The 21,050-nt window shown below is 43.2% G+C and overlaps 1 protein-coding gene across 1 annotated transcript in view; it reads right to left on the reverse strand.

The window, feature by feature from the left end:
• The window catches only part of PIK3CD (phosphatidylinositol-4,5-bisphosphate 3-kinase catalytic subunit delta), a 34,724-nt gene extending 13,926 nt beyond the window's left edge, over nt 1-20,798 (reverse strand). Inside the window, exon 1 of the mRNA XM_075280020.1 lies at nt 20,578-20,798. The gene's annotated coding sequence lies outside the window, so the exon portion shown is untranslated. The remainder of the gene's footprint in view (nt 1-20,577) is intronic.
• Nucleotides 20,799-21,050: the final 252 nt, after the last annotated feature.

Here is a 21,050-nt window from a genome sequence, read left to right on the forward strand (position 1 = left end):
TGTCTTACATTCTTTTTACCCCCAAAAGCCCCACTATGTCTTACTTTCGGGGTATGTCTTATATTGGGAAAACCAACCACCCACCCCCTCCCATCATCATCATCAATCATATGGATTGAAGAGGCGGCACGCGAGGAGTTAAGCGGCGGCCGCCGGCAAAGTCTGCCTGCCGCTTCCATACATTGCAATGGGAGCGTGCTATTCAATTGTAACTTCTTACAATTGAAGTTAGAGATGCGCGAATACTATTTGAATAGCGCGCTCCCATTGCAATGTATGGAAGCGGCAGGCAGACTTTGCCGGCGGCCGCCGCTTAACGGGATTCTACCATTAAAAGAAGTTCTTTCCTCTGACCACGTCGGAATAGCCTTAAAAAAGGCTATTCGTCTCCTACCTGTTGCCATAGCCAGCGCCGGCCTTCTTCCTCAGCTGCGTCCGCCCCGTCTGTCTCTTCTTTGGGCCTCATGGATGACGCATGCGCAGTCGGCTCTGGCTGCGAGAGCCTGTTAGAGCCGACTGCGCATGCGTCATCCATGAGGCCCGACGGGGACACAGACGGGGCGGATGCAGCTGAGGAAGAAGGCGGCGCTGGCTATGGCAACAGGTAGGAGACGAATAGCCTTTTTTAAGGCTATTCCGACGTGGTCAGAGGAAAGAACTTCTTTTAATGGAAGAATCCCTTTAACTCCTCGCGTGCCGAGCGCTTCCATTCATTTCAATGGAAGCGTGCCATTGAAATGAATAGAAGCGGCTGGCACGCGGGGGGTTAAGCGGCCGCCGGCAAAGTCCTTCTTCACAGCGCTGTGCTGTGAGAGCCGGGGGGGGGGGGGAACGCCCCCTCCCTCTCCGGGGAGTTCCCCCCGGCTCTCACAGCACAGCGGAGCCCCTTGTTTCCCTGATACAGTAGTAACACCCCCCGAAAGTAAGACAGTGTCTTACATTCTTTTTACCCCGAAAGTCCCACTATGTCTTACTTTCGGGGTATGTCTTACATTAGCCGACCTCCCTAAAACCCCCGCTACGTCCTACTATCGGGGAAACACAGTAATATATATATATATATATACACACACACACACACACACACACACATATATATACACACACACCGTTCTCCCTCTCTATCTCACATACATTACTATACTGGACTGGCCCTATAACAAATCCAAAATGGCTTCCAGCAATCAGCGTATGTTGCTGTCAGTGAACGCCTCCTCCTCGGCTGCTGCTCTGACTCACAGATATGATATGCTAAACTACAGAATTTCGAGTTATCCCAGGAGAAGCTACATGTGGATCACATCCCTTTAGTACTATGTAAAAATCCTGACTTACGCAATGAAGCCTCTGATAGAGGAATGTTATTCAGACAGATAACCCACTAATGTCTGATCCAGACATCGCTAAACGGGATTTTCCAAGTTTTTTTCCTGTAAATTAGCTCTCATATACAGACTAGTGTTACTGCTGTACTGAGAAACCATGTCTATACCCTAGGGGCCACTCACTATACGGAGTATCACCTCCCTTCCAACAAACCATTGGTTCATTATTTCACACATACTATCTGTTTGATTGACCAAAGTTACATGTTCTCTACCAGGAAGTCAGCATCTCTCCAGTGATTGTGGAACTGCAACTTCCAGGATGACAAAACAGCCACAGAGTTTAAAGGGATCCTATCATTCAATCACTTATTTTTATCGTTAACACGTCGGAATAGCCTTAAGAAAGACTATTCTTCTCCTACCTTTTGTTGTCTTCTCCGCTACACTTCCCTTGAAATTCCGGGTTGTTAATAAGTTCTTTTGCAGAACTGGCAGTGAGCCCCAGCGTTCAAACAGCACTGGGGGCATCCCCAATGCTGCCAGAGAACTCTCCAGCGCCGCTTCCATCTTCTTCTGGAACAAGGTCTTCACCGCCTCTTCTTCCAGCGGTGGCTTCTAACTTCTAGGCCTCGGGCCTAGGGCAAAGCCGACTGTGCAAGCTCGCGGCCACAAGAAAAATGGCCACATAGTATTGTAAGCGGCCATTTTCCCGTGGCTGGCGGGCATGCGCAGTCGGCCAGGGTGAAACATAAATCTAGCAACACACTTACTATTCCGTCATGAAAATTAATTTCTCCATTGCAGAGATACTCATTTAGTTCACAAAATGCATATAAGTAATCTGGTGCACTGAGAGCTCTGAGCTGCTACTCCCCATAATACTCTAAAATGCTGGTGCAAACACGAAGACAGAGGGCCAGGTCAGCATAGCTCCTTGGTCCTGTCACGCAAAGAAGAGAGAGAGGAAAGAAGCGTATTTCAGCAGTGTAAGGCATTGCAGTTTGGAGCAACGGAGCCGCCTTCAGTGCTCCAGACCGCTCATTTGCATATTGTGAAATAAATGGATCTCTCAGCAAAGGCCCGAATACTCACGTTGCATGTTTTAACATGCTGCACTATGCGGAGTGGGAATAAAAGTTTGCACAACTCTTCATTGCTGGGATTTACTGCTTCACCAATACATGCTCTATGTTATAAAAATATTAAGGTAGGACATACAAGAATATTCAACCACCTGCATTATAGATATCCTATATTATATCAGTACTACTGGGACACTATATACAGCTGCTTAATGTGGATGTTGGTTTCCAGGGTGTTTAGAAAGCTGCACGGCACCTCCTAGGAGTTTCATTATCATTTACCATTACAATTTTCAGTCATAGCAGAAAGAAATGGTTCCAGTACCAAAATTCCCCATACTTCTACAGAACTGTAGGTTTCAGAATTTTCCCCTTAAAGGGAATCTACCACCTCCCCGAGCACATTTTACAGTCACCATCACTTTACACAACACATTACAGTGATAAACAGCGTACCTTTGTTTTGTACTTCTGTAGATTTGGAGAAAATCTACTTTCAAGTCTTATGCAAGAGAAGCAGATGGTGCACTGGGGGCGGACCTTCAGCTTCCTGGAGCACTGCTCCTGCCTCACAGACATCTACCATCTCCTACTTCATTCTACCACTGCTATGACATTACCCATCCTACTTGAGAAGCAAGAGCAGTGCTCCCAGGGCTGTAGGCCCGCCCCCAGTGCACCAAATGCGTCATTTATATAAGAATTCAAATGTGTTTTTCTCTAATCCTCCAAAGGCGGTACATTCCATTAAAGCCTCACACATCTGCCTTCTACTCAAAAAGCTACAAAATGACCCCTGGAACATAGCTCAGCCGTATCCCTTTGTGAACAGTTGTACTGACATACACAGTTTTGGAGTCATCCCCTTTACCTGATGGACTTGGGGCACAGGTTGTGACTGGCACAGTGTAAAGAGCTTAGTTAATAATCGGAGGGCAACCTGTAACGCCACGACTAATAAAGTTGCTATGCAAATATCCCAGGCAACCATTCTCTGGCGATTCTTATTGTACTTAGTTTACAGCTATTATTAAAGCAAATCATTTTAAGGACAAATGCAGTTTAATGCAACTTCCCAACCCAGGAAGGGCCAAAACCCCTGTCCTGACCCACACAGCAGAACGCCTGTGTATCCCCTCTATATAGTCCTCTGCCAGCTTAGCAGTCTAAATGCCAGACTAATAGACTAAGAAACAGGACAGAATAGAAATTTGTGCTGTGTAATAAGAGGTAATAAACCCTTGTAGCTGTGAGAAGCTTTAGGTCTGTGCAAGATTTAGCCTTAGGACGTAACCCTAGTACTTCTCATAGCTAGTCACATTAGTTCTGGCATTAAATCCATGAACCAGATGAACTAGGATATAGATCCCACCTAACCAGCCTAACACAGGTGGATAAGGAAACATTGGCTCAGGCTACAGTATTGTGTCCATCACTGGATATTGTTCATGGATAAAGGATAAACAATGCAATCAGTCCTAATCCTTCTATCTGCAGCTGATACACAGAGAATGGGGCACAAAGCAGACAGCTCCATTCTCTGCATAGAGGTCAGACCAGATTACTGCAGGTCAGCTGCTATTCACTTGATTCGGAGTTAAGGTACAGTGACTCGTTTCAGCCACTACACAGAGAATGGAGCTAAAAGATGATCAGTAGGGGTGTTTTGTGTCGGGACCCCCACCCAAAAGATGCTCATGACCTATTCTTAGGATAGGTCATCTGCATTTTAGTCTGGAAAACCCTGTAATGATCCTATCTAGTTATGAGGGTGACATACCCCTCCGCACAGCATCTTATGAGATCACTTGCTATATACAAGTGACCTTTTCATTACTCACCATTATGGCAGTGATAACAAATTGTCTCCTTATCAAATGCCAATAGTCGGTTTATCCATTTGCAGCAGGAAGGATCAGGCAGATAAATGACAAGCCAGAGGGTGGAGGAGATGTCCTTATAATGACAAACGTTAACTGTATAACAGTAAAAGCCGATAATCCACAATCAATAAGATTGGGCACAAATGTCCCAGTGTCAGAAAAGGTCTGGACAGGAGAAGACAGCCAACGGTTTTCCACTAGAGACCAATAAAATTCCATTAATGAAAAATCTACTACTTTGGTGATTACTTGTGGCAGCAAAACAGCTCTGACCAGTCAGGGCAAAACCTCGCACAAGGCAAAACTGCAACAGGTCTTCTATGGATTGGAGAGATGCAATGTACTGCCAGTTCTCTATCAACCTTCTTTACCAATCTGAGTTACAATATTGGCATGGAATCAAATGGGCTAGTCTTTACCCACTATGTGTACTTAGGAGTCTCATGCACCACTGGTTTACTGGTTATTCTACCATAGTTCCCACCCAGTTGTCACAATTATGCTCAGATCCTTGCGCTCGCCCATGTTTCCGGCTTCCAACAATCGGTGTCGAGCGACATAATGGTCATATACAGTATTTTATTCACTGCCAAAAAAATGAGCTGTGACAACCTCTCACCCACACCCCTGCTGAATCCCCTTATCTCATAAGGGATCTAGAAGGAGTAGGTATGACAATGAGACACAAGACACTCTGCTCCTCGGTACCAGCAATGCCACTATGCCTACCGCTAACACAGGAGATAATATCGCCTTTATGCTTTTCCATCATGCTGAGCACATGGTGACGTCCTGCACCTTTAAGAGGCATTGGACAATCCCTATGAGTCGTCACCATCCGTTACAGACTGTATTTCTTATTAATAGAGGGTGGCTGAGTCAGAGCTGGGGGGGGGGGGCTTCTATAGAGCGAGCTTACATACAGACACAGGAGTGTTCAGCCATTGTCTTCTGAGCTCATTGTCAGGCGGCTTACGAACACGTTCAGCATCACGAAGAGGAATGTTACAACAGTTACCTAAGCGGGAAGCTGCAGAGCATTTCACTTAAAGGGACAGACCATGTAAAAAGATAAAAATGTAAATAAAATAAAACCGCAATGCCACAACCCGATGTCTCAGCTTTCCTCAAGATGTTCAGCTCGACCATTTAAAGTGACCCTTCAGTGGGTACCCAAAAAACATATACACAAGTCAATCGATTACCAGAATCAGATGTGAATGAAGGACGAGGAACAGAACTCAAAACTTATGAAACAATGAGGGCTCTTTCACATGACCAAGTTTCTACCAAGTGCTGTCTGTGAAAAAAAAAAAAAAAGGACGGAAAACAGACCCATTATAGTGAATGAAGCTATTCGCATAACCATTTTTCACAGACTCTAGCCATTCATATCTATGAGGCAGTGAAAAAGAGGACGTCACACAGACAACATCTGTGTTTGGCCCAAGTTTTAGCCATTTTTCACAGATTTATTGTGAGGTGATGTGGTAAAATAAAGACAACATGGCCCCCTTTTTGTGTATGTTCAGAAAAACAAGGACGACACAGACTGACAAGTATACACTAGGATATGTAACATCTTTTATGGCTCTCACAACAGATCATTGGCGTGAAAGCGGCCTAAAAGTGAAATTATGTCTCAGAAAGAGTAAAATAGTAAAAGTAAAATAAAAAGTAAAAAATAAAAAGTAAAATAGTAAAAAAGTAACAGAAAAAAAAAAAAAAAAAAAAAAGATCATATCGTGAGAAAAAAAAAATAAAAAATTACTTCTCCAAAATGTTAGACAAACGTGCAGGAACTGAGGGGGAAGGAGAAAAAAAAAAAAAAAAAAAAAAAAAAAAAAAAAAAGGATCTCATATGTCATACAGCCATACTGAGTCATAGAGTCAGTCACACAATAACACTGGAGCCCCCGTCCGTGGGATATTTTAAGGCTGCCTCCAATCCACTTTGGTTGTCTATGGCTTAGATGTCTTCTCTCATAGGCCATTCTTTGCATGGACTATATATGCGGCCATTTTGTAATAGGAATATTGAATATCAGGCAATTCACCAACTAGCTACCAGTACTAGTATGCAAAGGAAAGATGTCCATCAGTCTCCAACATCCCTCCTCTTAAGGCTGTGTTCACACTTGCTTTTGTTCATAGCCAGGACCATCTCTGGCACCCAACAGGCCCATTCACTTATAATGGAGACCACTTGGTTACTGCCTCTGGAAAAATACAAAGCACCACAATAATGGAATCTGTATGAGAGACTCCTGACACAGGTATGAACAGAGCCTGAACTGGAAAAAAAAAACAAAGTAGTGATCGGAGTGAATATTGTTCAACTGTTCCACCTCTATGACTGCACGGAGATTTAAGAGAGGCCTAAAATATACGAACAGAAATAACCAGATCTAACAATTTACTGGGGTTAAGAAAAACAAGGGCTCAAAAAAAAATAAAATAAAATTTCTATCTAGCTCCTGTGACGACAGTAGTCAGCCCAAGGACACTCACAAGACATGTTAAGAGAATCCAAATTTAAAGGGCTAGAGCACCAATAAGGAAATATCAACATAGTTTTGCATATCCTGAAAACAAGATTAATCTACTGCTCACTCCTGGCGGAAATGATCCACCCAGCTCTCTGGCAACCACCAAGGAGATCGGATCAATATGCTCTTACTTCATTATAGAAGTCAAGTAGAGGCCAAATTAGAAAAGGTGTCAAGTCACGCACCTTAAAGGAATATTACAGTTCCAGTAAGTATTCTTCTTTTTGACAATTAAGCCTCCACAAATTTATAATAAACTTTCTGTAGTAATTTGTTAACTTACAAGATAAAAACAATGAAACATAGAAGACTTGGGTTCCATGTACACGACCATAGTTTTCATCTGCAATCACAGATAAAACTACGGACCCATTAATTTCCATGAGTCCATACACAGCAGTAGTTTTTGTGGCTGTGTGTCCAGGCCGTAGTGAAGAGCACATCCTACATCTATCCATACTTGAGTCTAAGTCCATTCATTTCAATGTATGGGTCCATGCAGTTTATACTGACCCATACAGAGCACCCAGTTTTGTGGATGAGACCTTGGGATAGACGTGCTTATCCCAGGCATGTTTACGGAAGTTTGTTTCAAGGCTCAACTACTCCCCAGTTACGTAACTAAAGTCTTGTGGGTCCCTCTTCCCCTTCTCTACAGCGTATTTTGATAGAAACCCGTTATGGATGCTGGAGCGGTATCTCAGATACTTGTCCCCTCCATATATCTCCAACCTAATCTCCCGCTACCTGCCCACACTTAACCTCAGATCCTCCAATGACCTCCTACTCCGCTCTGCTCTCATCCGCTCCTCACACAGCCACCTCCGAGATTTCTCCTGTGCATCCCCCATACTCTGGAACTCCTTACAAGACACATAAGACTGACCCCCACAATCACAGGCTTTAAGAAGGCCCTGAAGACTCACCTATTCAGGAAGGCCTACAACCCCCAATAACACTACTGTCACCAACCTCACCTTCTTAGCAGTCTCTCCCCTCACTTTCTGTCTCTTCCCCCCTTTCCTTAGATTGTGAGCCCTCTACCCCACTGTGCAAGTTTGTCACTGTTAGTTTTATATCTACCTGTATATTTTGTGTACTGTATGTAACCCCCAAATGTAAAGCACCATGAAATTAATGGTACTATATAAACAACAAATAAATAATAATAATAATAATAATAATAATAAAAGGACAACTATAGTACCCACAACTGCTGTTATCAAAAGTACAGTGAGTAAGCAGTGCAGTATTCACCATATAAACAATGCTAAGAGCTGCGTGTTCCATGAAACAGATGAGCATCAGGGGTTCTAAGTCTAAGAGATCAGTGGAGGTCCAACAATGGGGAACCCTGCTAATCAGCTGTTTGAAGGGATCGCTGCGCTTTTGCGAGTGCCATGACTCACTTACTATTTACTTTTCACAGTATCTGTTTTATAATGACCATGCAATATAACTACAGCCTGTAATAACATCACACAGCTGCTATAAAACAGATGGGGTGTGATGCGAATAGTGAAGAAGCTTCACACAGTATATGTTCCCCAGACTCCACACACAGTATAATGCTCCTGAAAAGGCCCAATACAGCATAATATGCTCCCCAGAAACCCCTGTATAATGCTCCACAGTGGCCCCACACAATGTAATGCTCTCCAGAGGCCCCCCCCAGTATAATTCTCCACTATGGCCCCTCACAGTATAATATGCCCCCCACAGTGGTCCTACACAGTATAATATGCTCTCCACACAATATAATATGCTTCCAAAGAACCCCATGAAAGTCATTTTGACAAATATTTGTGAAGTTTGGCCCTCCAGCTTCCATACCATTATTGTCTGAGGATACCCCAGAGTATAATAAGTAGAAGCCCAGGAGAGGTGAATAAAAATATTTAACACATAATCCTCTTGCCTCATCTCTCCTAGTTATCCTTACTGTGTTAGTTTCTCTCCAGCATCCTCTTCAGGTCTCTCCAACCTGCGGCTGACGTTACACGCTCAGATGTCACCTCTGGGGCTGGTTCTTGGGCCTCAGCAGTCTCTTGGGGCACACCAGCGTAATGAGGTCCCCGCACCCCACGTGACCACTGAAGTCCAATCACAGGTCTCAGCGTGAATCCTGAGCACGTGATGTCCATCACAGGTAGGAAGAGCCCCAACAAGGACACTGGGAAATACAGGGGAATTAAGTATAAATGTTTATTTTTTTTATTCACCCCCACACACCCCATGACTGCAATTGTTCCACCACTGCTGGCCCCTCCGCAGTGACCACTGATTGGTCTGAGAGGCTATGTGTGGTGCATGACTTTCAGGAACCAAGCTATAGCGTGCGGCTACAGAGTGTGATGGCAGGAAATGGAGCACTAGGGACAGGTTTTTTTAGTTTTTGGTTTTCTTTAAATGTTACGCCTGCCCTGGGCCAAAATTCCTGGACAGCCCCTTTAACTCTTTATACTGGATATGTCTATACAAGTAAACTGTAAAAGATCTACTTCTGATATCTCCACGGCCTCAGGCAGCACGGTAATATGCACATCGCATAATAACCAGCGGGGATTTCCATTATCACATTTCATGCTTTCCATTACGACCCAAGTTAGGTTTCTCCAGAACTGGAACAATCCATACAGAAACCAAAGCGTAATAATGTGATAATGTACCTCCAATTATAAAACAAATGAATAATACGGGTGAATACAAGAAACTTTGCAACGTATCTTATCAGAGAGACAAGCTTCCTCCTCCATTTAGAAAACTAAATTACTTGTTTTATATTAGTCTATGGAGAGGGAAGGGGAAATAGGCTACTGGTAAACAGACAAATAGCTGTAGCTGATACACTACTCTCTGACTCAGGTAGCTCTTAACACCGCTATGTTTCAAGATAAGAGTCTACCAGGTGCACAGAATCACTTAACAGTCCCCCATAGAATACTGTAAGACTCTGTAAAACAAACAGTCTGAGTGAAGATAAGGAGGAGAAGAGCGGCCTAATAAGTAAGTGGAGAAGGAAACTGATTTTTTTTTAAGACGATACATTACAACATTTTACAATAATTCATGTGTGCCAATTATGAAAAGTTGCTACTAGAGTTACTCTTTACCAGTTACATGTAGGTACCTTCGGACTATTAATGGCTCATTTACAAAGTTGTATTTTACTGAATTTTCTCTCCGCCAATTTCTGGCGGTTTCTATCTCCATTTGAGACTCTGGCACAGATGTGAACCCAGCCTTAGATGATAACCAATAATTATAATCATTACATTACACCCATGTTACAGAATTTTACACATTTCTTAACGAACCAGGAAGCTCAGGATGAACAGTGACGTTACTTTACAGGGAAAAGTGTATAGTGAGCTAGTTTGAACAGCTACCAATAATGGCTATTGGGCCTCTAGACGGGTATTCAGCTTCCCTGAATAACAAGTTAACCTGCACTTGTATTGCATTCACTTTTTTACGCTACTAAAAAACAAAAAACAAAAAACAAAACAGGAACCTTTGCAAAGCTCATGTCTATATTCTACTTCCCATAACACATTCTCTTCCCACTTCTATTGCCAGTAAGAATGAAAGTATTTCAACTCCCAGAGACCTCAGATAGCAACACCTGGGGCTCTTCACATGACTGTGTGCAACATGGTGGTCCGTGTGCGGACTACATATCCCAGACTGACCACGTTTGTGTGAACGAAAGTTCTTCCTGCATCATAGTGAGTTATGATGATAACAGACAGATCACAACCAAGGCCATTTTAACAAGTTAGTGAGCCCTTCCAAACTTTCATAAGTGCCCGCTCCCCACATAATTTAATGTCCCCTCAAGTGGCAACCCATAATATAGTGTCCCTTTAAGTAGCCCCAACATAATGTCCCCTGCCACCCTCAGTGACCATTCAATGAATATATAACAATCTTAAAAGAGTTGCATACAGGCTCTTGCAGTAGTGATATTTCTTGCCTCTCATTATGCCTCCATGTCGCAATGGGTGCCTCCGTATTTGACAGACTGAACAAAGCTCTCGGTAATGTTTACATATCACAATCCATGCTGCTCACTTGCCATATAAAATGTAGCAATAAAAAGTAGGTGCTGCAGTACTGCCCCATTGAAGCCTGTTTGAACATTACCAAGAGCTGCTCTGTCTTGGTACAGGTGGCCTTGCAACGCTGGAGTCCTGGGTTCAAATCCTGCCAAAGACAACATCTGTAAGAGTTTGTATGTTCTCCCAGTGTTTGAGTGGGTTTCCTCCGGGTACTCCAAAGATATAATGATGGGAAATTAGATTGTGAGCCCTATGTGAGACTGACAAAGTCTGTAAAGTGCTGCCGCATATGATGGCACTATACAAGTAAGCAAAATAGTGTTAGCCCCAAGCAAATCTGATATTGAATGCCTATCCCTTTAACTGACATACTTCCTTCCTTACTGCGAGAATTTTAAAAATGTAAAAATAAATAAATAATATATATATATATATATATATATATATATATATATATATATATATATATATATATATATATATACACACATATACATACACACACACACACACACACACACACACACACACACACACTATACTACAATATGCTTCTCCCATGACAAAAAATTTGCAAAAACCCTTCATACATGGGTATAATGGCAAAATCCATATCCTAATCTCACAAAAGTGTCCAAACCACCCCCCCACCCCCCAATAAAAACAACCCAAAACACACACTGTATAAATTTGGCACAACAAAGATAAGACAGAAAACAGGCTTCATCATTAGAAAAATTCCACACAAGGCTCACCAATCTTCACTTTGGCTGAGGCCCCACGTTGCGGAAACACAGCTTTTATTTGTTGTAGATTTTGCTACGATTTTTCGAGCCAAAGAGTGGATTGAGCAGAAGGTAGAAGTACAAGAACTTCCTATATATTTCCCATTTTTCCTTTTGCGGACAGTCTTGGCATTGGCTCAACAAAATCTGAAACTAAAAAAGGTGTGTTTCTGCAACGTAGGGCCTCAGTCTTAAAAAGAGAAGTTCTGCAACATTCTGTTTTAGTTCCTCATGATATTCAGGATCTCTGCTTCCTATCAGTGTATAGAAACACTTCAGTTTACATCGAGAGGATGAAAATATGGGCAAAGTTAAAGGGCCTGTCCAGTTCAGACCAATATTATGAAAACAGTGTTAATGTTTGTATAATAAGTTCTACAATTTTCCTATATACTTTCTGTATCAATTCCTTACAGTCTGCTAGGCCTCAGCTTGCTGTCAGTCATTCTGCTTACTTATAGTAGTTTAAAAATCAGACTGTCATGTGATGGACAGTCCATGGTCATGTGATGGACAGTCCATGGTCATGTGATGGACAGTCCATGGTCATGTGATGGACAGTCCATGGTCATGTGATGGACAGTCCATGGTCATGTGATGGACAGTCCATGGTCATGTGATGGACACAGGTGCACAGCTCATTACAGTCACAGCACAGTAATCAGACATCTGCCCGGTAACGAGCCGTGCACTTTTGTGTCCATCACAGACCATGGACTGATTTTTACCTACTGGAAATGTTCTGAAATGGCTGTCACGTACGTGTATGAGGCTATACAGTTTTCCCTACAGGATCGTTTTTTTGGCTTTGGTTCAAAAAACTGCATAAAAAAAAAAAAAAAAAAAAAAAAAAAAAAGTGTGTGTGTAGCCATCCCAATAACTGGGTTATGCTGTATTCAGTTGAACCAACCCTCAGTACATGGTCGGGGTCTCAGATTCATACATTGTACCAAAAATACGCATTGTAGCAAACAATCAGCACAGGAAAGAGATATGTGGTTAGTTTACCAAAGTTTGCAAAGACTATACACATAATATTGTAAGCTCTCTCAGAGATTGTAAGCTCTTGCGAGCAGGGCCCTCAGTCCCATTGTGTGAAATGACTTTCTTTGTTATGTATCTGTCTGTATTTGAACCCTACAAATTGTACAGCGCTGCGGAATATGTTGGCGCTATATAAATAAAATTTATTATTATATTATTAACCACTTACTGGCCAAGTCTAAAAGAGCCTTAATGACCACACACTTTTAGAGGGGTTTTTTTTTTTTTTGCATACTTCGAAGTATAATGGCCCAAACGTATTTTGTCTCCATTTGCTGGGCTGCCAAGAAAATTAAGGCTTTTTTCTGTGACATAGAGGACTAATTATTATTAATACAAGTTTTAAACTTTTTATTTATTTATTTTTTTAACTTTTTTAATTAGGGGTTAATTGTACAAAAAAAAATATTTTTCATTTCTTGAATTGAAAATTACTATCAAAATAACATATTAAAATGGATTTCCTGTTTAGTATTGATCAGATTTGTATCAACATATCGGTGCCAATTCTTTGGCGTAAGTAAGGCTGAGGCCCCAAGTTGCGGAAACACAGCTTTTTTTGTTGCAGATTTTGCTGCTTTTTTGAGCCAAAGCCAAGAATGGCTACAAAAGGAATGGGAAATATATTGGAAGTTTCTGCTCAATCCACTCCTGACTGACTGATAAAACCACAACAAAATCTGCAACAACAACAAAAAAAAAGCTGCGTTTCCGCGACATGAGGCCTCAGCCTTATACAGGAATTCTATGCCAGTTTCTGACTTGCACCAGTCGGGGACTTTGTTAAGACTGACATAAAACGCCAGTATTAATAATTCTGTCCCATTATGTACAGTCTTGAGTGAATAGTAAGGTTAAGAAGATAGTTTGTGAATTGCATAAATGGTGTTTTTTCATTATTTGTAGAATTTTTTTTTACACTTGTGTATGTATGTACTATTTATTACACCATATGCCCCTCTCCATAAGGTCATAAAACACCTCTGTGAGATATCTACAATTTAAGTCACAACGCCCCCTACAGTGACGTTAACCACTGGCAGAACTGATCTGGGTCTGCTAGGATCTATGCTGGGTCTGCTAGGATCTATGCTGGACGTCACCTGGCAAGCAAAGGTCCAAAAAGGCCCATTCTTCTAGTCACTGCATAGCACTCATTGGGGAAGACTTATCATTAGCACAGTTTTTAAAGTTCGTTTTGCATTGGTGTAAGACAACATCATATATTACGTAGAGCTCAGCGATAACATGAGCCCAATGCCTGATAGTGTAGTACACAATTTACTGAGATCATGACCACAATAAAGCTCTAGGAGTGCATAACCAGAGACCCCAAACTCTCAAACTGAACTTCGGCGTGGCATTTGCTGTATACCGCTTTCTCTAATAATAGAATTCAGTCTGCTATGTAGTTCCTTTATTGTGGGACTTACGGGATGTAACCGATGCGCGGCTATCAACTTGCGTGCTTGGTATAATATAAAAGATACACCCGTGAATTCGGCTGTATGATCCATAGTGTCATTAATAGTCCCAATATGCACGTATAGGGTCTAACAAGACGTTGTAAACTTTTCTGATCATCAAAGACAACAAGACGATAAGTCAGTAGGGCCCTAAGTTTAAACATTCCCACATCATAAGCATTAGCTGAGGAATTGCAATCAGTTTCTCTATTTAATAAAAGAAAAAAATGTTTTCACTGTGTTTTTATTCTTAAACTTGTGAACATATAAGGAACCCAATCGCGATTCCGCAGCTAATACTAACATTCTGCATTTTTTCCACAAAGTGATTAAACAAATCTCATTCACTTTGCTGGTACTATAAAAGCATTTTCCCCCCCTGTGTTTCTGCAATTACAAACACTGCATTTGCGTAACGTTGGGGACTAAGTCCCCTTGCAGACGACCGTATGAATAGTCAGTGTGCTATCCGGGTTTTTCCCGCATAGCACACTGACCCATTCATTTCTATTGGCCTGTGTGCAGGCCGACAGTCTGGGCCGCAAAATATGGAACAGATATATTGCTGTCCAATTTTGCGGCCCTGCTTCCATGGCTCCTATTCATTGAATGAAAGGGACTGCAGAAGCATGACCAATGCACTGGTGGCACATAGGTAACATCCATGTGTCACCCACGCACCACCCATTCACGCCCGCCGGTTAGCACATGGTTGTATCCAACTGGCTTAACACTAGGTGCACAGGGCGGAATAAAATCTGAAAAATTCTGCTTCAATTTCAGAAACAGAATATTTCTGCTTTAAGAAATCCATTGCAAAATCCACTGTGGAATTTGCTATGTCAAAATCCACACCTCCAAGCAAGTGTTGTCCATCTCAGGCAGAATTTGCCTGAACATCGAGCACGACACATTTTTTTCTGCTAGCTGGAAAAAAGAAAAAAAAAAAAAAAAATCAGCTAAAGAAAAAAAAAAAAAAAAAAAAAAAAAAAAAAGTTAGTGTCTGGATCCCATTGCAATGCAGGGTCTGACTTCAAGTGAAATTTGGATTGGAATGGAAGAGGAATCAGCCTCAAAATCAGCTTCAAGTTACTTTATGAACATATCTTTTCACTTCTGTCCTGAAACGTTACTCCATCTTCTATACCATTCACTCACTGGGAATGAGATTGTGACAATTTTTTTGCGCTTTCCCTTGTGGATAGGGAATAAGCGTCCATAACGGGACAACCTCTTTAACTGTCTTATGATCGGTCATTAATTAAAGATAAATGGGAGTCTGACATCTGGGACCTCCAGAGGTCAGCTGTTTGAATCATTAGCTGAAAGCTTTACAGGTTACGAGACGTCACCTTTATCGATCACATGGCCTGTTTGCAACTCAGTTCCATTCAAGGTGTCCATACGTAACTACGATTGTAGTGGTACGCATGTCTGTTGTGGTCGTCCGACTGGACCAGAAGAAAGGATTTAGTTTGATAAGTGTGAACTTAGTGTAAGCAGTAAATGGCGGTAGAAATCTTGCACTGCCGATCAGCTGTTTGAAGATGCTGCAACATTTGGGTAGGCATTATGTTATGAAGGGAGCGTTCACACTACCGTCGGTGTCCGACAGGTAGTGTCCGCTCAAAATCTGTCACGGACACTAGGAGCGGACACTAGTTGTGTCCGTGACACCTGTCATTTAATTCAATGGGCATCGGGTGCGTTCTTTTGCACTCCGTGCCCGTCCTTCCCTGTCCGCAAGTAAAAATGTCCGACTTCTCAAGCGGACAGAGGAACCGTGCATGCAGCTAGTGTCCGCTCCTAGTATCCGTGACAGATTTTGAGCGGACACTAGGAGCGGACACTACCTGTCGGACACCGACGGTAGTGTGAACGCCCCCTTAGGCTGGAAAAATCCTTTAAGGCTGAGACCCCATGTTGCAGAAAAGCTGCTTTTTTTGTTACAGATTTTGCGCCAAAGCCAGGAGTGGATTGAGAGAAGTATAAGTATTTCCTATATATCTCCCAATTGTTTTATAGCTACTCCTTTAAAAAATGATAGCAAAACCTGATTGTTGGGGGCGATCCCAAGAAGAGGGGTTTGTTTCCCCCTGTTGTGTATTCAGCGCTTCCTTTCACTTCAATGGGATTGCCAGAGATAGCCAAAGTAAAGCACTCAGCTATCTCTAGGGTTCCCACTTAAGTGAGTGAGATCGCGGGCTCTTCTGCGACACGTCTGCATTCAGCCTAGCTACAGTCAGACCTCCACCAATCATGTATTTATATACTACCCTATGGACAGAGGACAAATGCTTTTTGTGGCATAACCCTAGAACGTAGCCAAATGGCAGAAGTTAAAGCTAATGTGAAAGGAGCCTTATATTGCCATTAATCTTTATGTGTACACTCCGGAAAAAAAAAAAAACCTTCAGATTTTCTTCACCAGGCAAGTAAAATGCAACAAATGGTGATTTGATTTATGGAATTTCTGCCAATTTCTCTATTTGCTCAGAATTAAAAAAAAAAGTGAAATCCGCAAAGAAAATCTGCAGCATAAATTGACACTATAAATTTTAAATTGTCGCCACAGTTCAGTCCTGCATTGTGTGGACTTCGTAGAAACTGTAAAACCAGGGCCCCACATGGCGTAAATACTGCAGGAAAAACCCAGCATTTTACAGTCCCTGCACATTGCAGAAAAATATGCGTAGCGGAAATGCTGCGATTTCAAAAACAGTTGCGGCTTCGTAAATCATAGCATAACAATATGATATGATTTCCCTATATGTATAGTAGAAGCAGAAAGTCCACAAAGGAAACCTCTGCAGACTTTCTGAAAAGCGCTGTGGGAAAAACCGCAATGCGGCGCAGTTTTTTTCCACGGCCTACTACATGGGGCATTGGTGTAAAGTAAACATCAAAAACACAGCAGTACTGCTCAGTGTGTTCCTGGCCTATAGATATATTTTAGGTAACTGATAAATTCCTGCATAAAGCAATAAACGTGATGGAACCGGAACCCTCAGAAAGAATGAGACAGACCAGACCAACAGTCCATATAATATCCGCACATAATGGGATTAAGAGGCAGCTCTTAATACAGAATAACTGCCAGATCGTATCACAGGTATGAGGAATCGCAGGGAAAGGCACAGACCAAACCTAAAGCACGAGAGAATGACAAAGTATACGCCAGTGATTGAAGAAAATAAGTGACCCCACAAAATAAACAATCCCTAGTTTATTTGCAACAATTCATGAAATTTAAACTAAAATTCACACACCAGCCAGTTGTTCAGCAACCCACAGTTTAGGTCCTCTGCTGGTCCGTCACAAGAAGAAAGGACCAGTGCAGTATTATCCAGGATTTATCCTCTAGTCCTCCAGTAGCCAGATTATCAGGATACCACTGCTGAACTACAGATGTAGCGCTGCAATACACTACTTATCTATGGCTAATATATACTGAAGCCATCACATAAACTACCTTAAAACAAGACTTCAACTTGCCAGCACCAGACAGGTGCAGTGAGCGATGGGCAGCACAAAGAAAACTCTTCAGAGAAAATTTGGTAGGCAAAAACTGCAAGACTTATTAGTTGTCAAGGGCATCAGAATTATTATTATTTGTTTGCATTTGTTCTTATTCTTTGCCAACAGTAAGTGCCAGCCATGCCGAGAGCCAAGGTGACTGTGACGCCAGTGAGCAAATACAACTGAATTTATTAAGATTTTATGCTGCAAAACTGGTGCACAAAAATCACATATAAGGGGTTGTCCAGGAAGTTTAAATTCATTAAGCAGCAGATGATGGTGATGTCATCACGACCCCCAGGTCACATGATCGGAAGCAGCTTTCCAATCCACAGATCATTGCCCCTACCTCAATCTCACAGGTAATTCTTAGTCAGCCAGCCCCTATGGCACAGGTACCAGTGAAATGGGGGAAGGGGGGATAGGGCAAATCACGTGACAAGCCTGGAACCTCCAGATAAGGTAAGGGCAATTAAACTTCCTGGGCAATCCCTTTAAGGTCCGCTTTCCATCTCTTGACCTGTCCTGCATTACAGAGCCCAATGATATGTGTAGGAACTATGCAATGCTCCTGACTGACCCATTAAGGTGAACAGGTCCGTGATAAAAATGAATGGATGCTGCACAGACTGTTAAATCACAGTCATGTGAATAGAGCCCAAATCTACAACAGCTCATAGCTGGCACTGATTTGATATTCTGTTGCACAGACAGGTAAAAGATGCAATAAACTCACTGTATGGAACTCCCTTTGTGGTTCGATTTCTTACCATTTTAGGATCTCTATTTGCTGTGAATTAATAGGAAAGTTAATATTTGTGGTAAGGGGCTGAAAACTTGTTCTGACCTAATATTTCTCACAGCTGAGGTTTTGCTACAATTGAAGGTAGTTTACCCAATCCCTTGTGAGGTGAACTCTGGACATTTTACCTGCACTTGTTCTGCTGATGTGTTTCGCTCACACTGAATGGTATAGACCAGATGCAATGTACCAAACTCTCAGCTCTGCGGATGCTCTCTTTGTAGATTTTCTGTAGCCATAATCTGTGTCTATTGCGGTAAAATGATCACATCTGATAATGTAGCCATGCCCTATCAGCCAGAAACCCTCACATTAATCCACTTGTAATAAGGCAAAACTGAAGGTCAGAAAATGGATTGGCAGCAATCAGAAGACCCCTTTAAGTGCTTTCCTGTAAGGAATACATCCTTGACCTTATATGCATAGAGGTAAATCCATACCTGTCTGGTATGAGTTTCAGCGAGATGAATATTTATGTGGCTAGGATGCATATCCGACAGGCATGTAGATACCATGATGCAAGGCAGTGCTGTGGGCGAGTTGTAAACTAGTAGATAACTGAGACAATGAATCAGTGCCAGTCGGGCAGCCAATATAATTGCTTTGTAATTTAGGAGGGAATGAGTGGTCAAGCTGTGCAGAACATCAGTATGGCAGTCAATGAAGGTGATTCATGCCAGCCTATGACACTTATTAGGTAGACAGATGTGGTGATCAGGATGCCAAGGAAGGGGGGGGGGGATTAGAGATGAAGATGACAGTTGGCGATAGGAAGTTAAATGCCAGTTACCAGGCTGGATAAGCAGGATAATAGACTAAGCTGAAATAGATGCCAGTGCTGGTGGTGCTGATGTGAGGACAGAACAATATTGTAAGCGGGTACCAGGCTGTACGAGCACTAGACGCTGTAGTGGGTGATCCGTCCACAATCGCTCAACCAACAACATAACATCAACCATGTGAGCGGCAATTAGGAGGCCACACAAAATGCCACCGACATGATCGGATGGGGATTTCCAGGCAGTGGAGTGGTAATATGCCAGGCAGACAAGGAAGAAAAAGAGTGATATGGATGCCAAGCACCAGGCTTTGCCAGTAGGTAGTTCCCATTAGTGATATTCTCAGTAGTGTGGTGACAGTGATGCCAGGAAGAAGGGCAGCCAATATGTTTGGTGAATGTGAAGACCACTGGTTCAGCAGCGTAAATGACAGGAAGGACAGCTAGAAGGATGAGCAGTCAGCATGGGACTAACGTGATGCCAAGTGAAGGGATAGTCAATGTGGGGTGACTAAGCAGAGGGGTGGGTAGGGTGTTGTACTCATGATGCCAGGCAGCGGGAAGAACCGTGTGAGCACACAGTGATATCAGGCAGAGGGGTGAGCAGTGTGGGCAGACAATGATACCAAGCAAAGTGGTGAACAGTGTAGACAGGGAGGTGATGCCAAGCAGAGGGTTGATCAGTGTAGAGAGGGGGCGATGCTAAAGAGAGGAGTAAAAAGTGTAGAGAGAAGGTGATGCCAGGCATAAGGGTGAATAGTGTAGAAAGGGGATGATGCCATGCAGAGTGGTGAACAGTGAAGAAAGGGGATGATGCCATGCAGAGTGGTGGGCAGTTTTTGTAGACTGTAATGCCAGGTAGAGGGGGAGCAGTAGTTGGGGAGACAGTAATGTCAGGCAGGGGAATCAGAGTAATGGCAGGGGGCATACAGTATGGGTTGACTGTAAGGTGAGGCAGAAGGGAATACAGTAGGTGGGGGTCAGGATGCTGGGCACACAGATGAGTTGTGTGTGGGGGTCACGATGCCAGGCATGGGGATGAGCAGAGTGGGTTGATGCCAGGCAGAGGGGTGATGTCAGACAGAGGGGTAACCATCTGAAGGCCAGCGTGGGGTGAGCAGACAGCGGCTGGGGAGGGGAATGCCATGGGATTCAGGGGATGCAGACAGGGTGGTGACATGGAGGTAATACAGACAGGGGAGGCTGGCTGGCAGTGCGGCGGGCACCGTGTGACACAGCGGCTGGATGTACTGGCGGAGGATGCGCGGCGCGGTCTCACCTGCCTCCTCCCTGGCTCCGGTGCCGCGCTCCCCTCCGGTACCTTGCCCGTATCCCCCCGGCATTAACCCGTTATCTCCGGCTGTTCCTGGAGACGATGACGTAAACGGGCCGGGCGTGTAAACCACGCTGTGCCGCCCTCCACGCTCCCCGGTGCCACTGAGAGCCCTGCAGTCTTCCCGGTACAGGCCGGGCTCCAACTGCCGAGCATTTCCCATCAGAGGTGACAGAGCATCACCAGGGGCGGCGCTAAGCTCTCCCAACCAATCACATAGACGGACAGTACAATAGGGCGTCCATTGTTGACGTTGTGGGCGTGGCCGTTCAAGCGCTCCCTTCCAAATCCGGGTCCTAGCCCCTCCATGTGTATTGTGTGCTGTAGGGGAGTGACCTCCCAAGTGTTGGAGGGACAGTCAATACACTTTTGTCTCAAGTTCCTCTTTACCCCTTATATTCCCCCTTTTTGCTATTGGA

The sequence above is a fragment of the Leptodactylus fuscus genome, chromosome 6 (assembly GCF_031893055.1).
Source record: "Leptodactylus fuscus isolate aLepFus1 chromosome 6, aLepFus1.hap2, whole genome shotgun sequence".
Lineage (NCBI taxonomy): Eukaryota > Metazoa > Chordata > Amphibia > Anura > Leptodactylidae > Leptodactylus > Leptodactylus fuscus.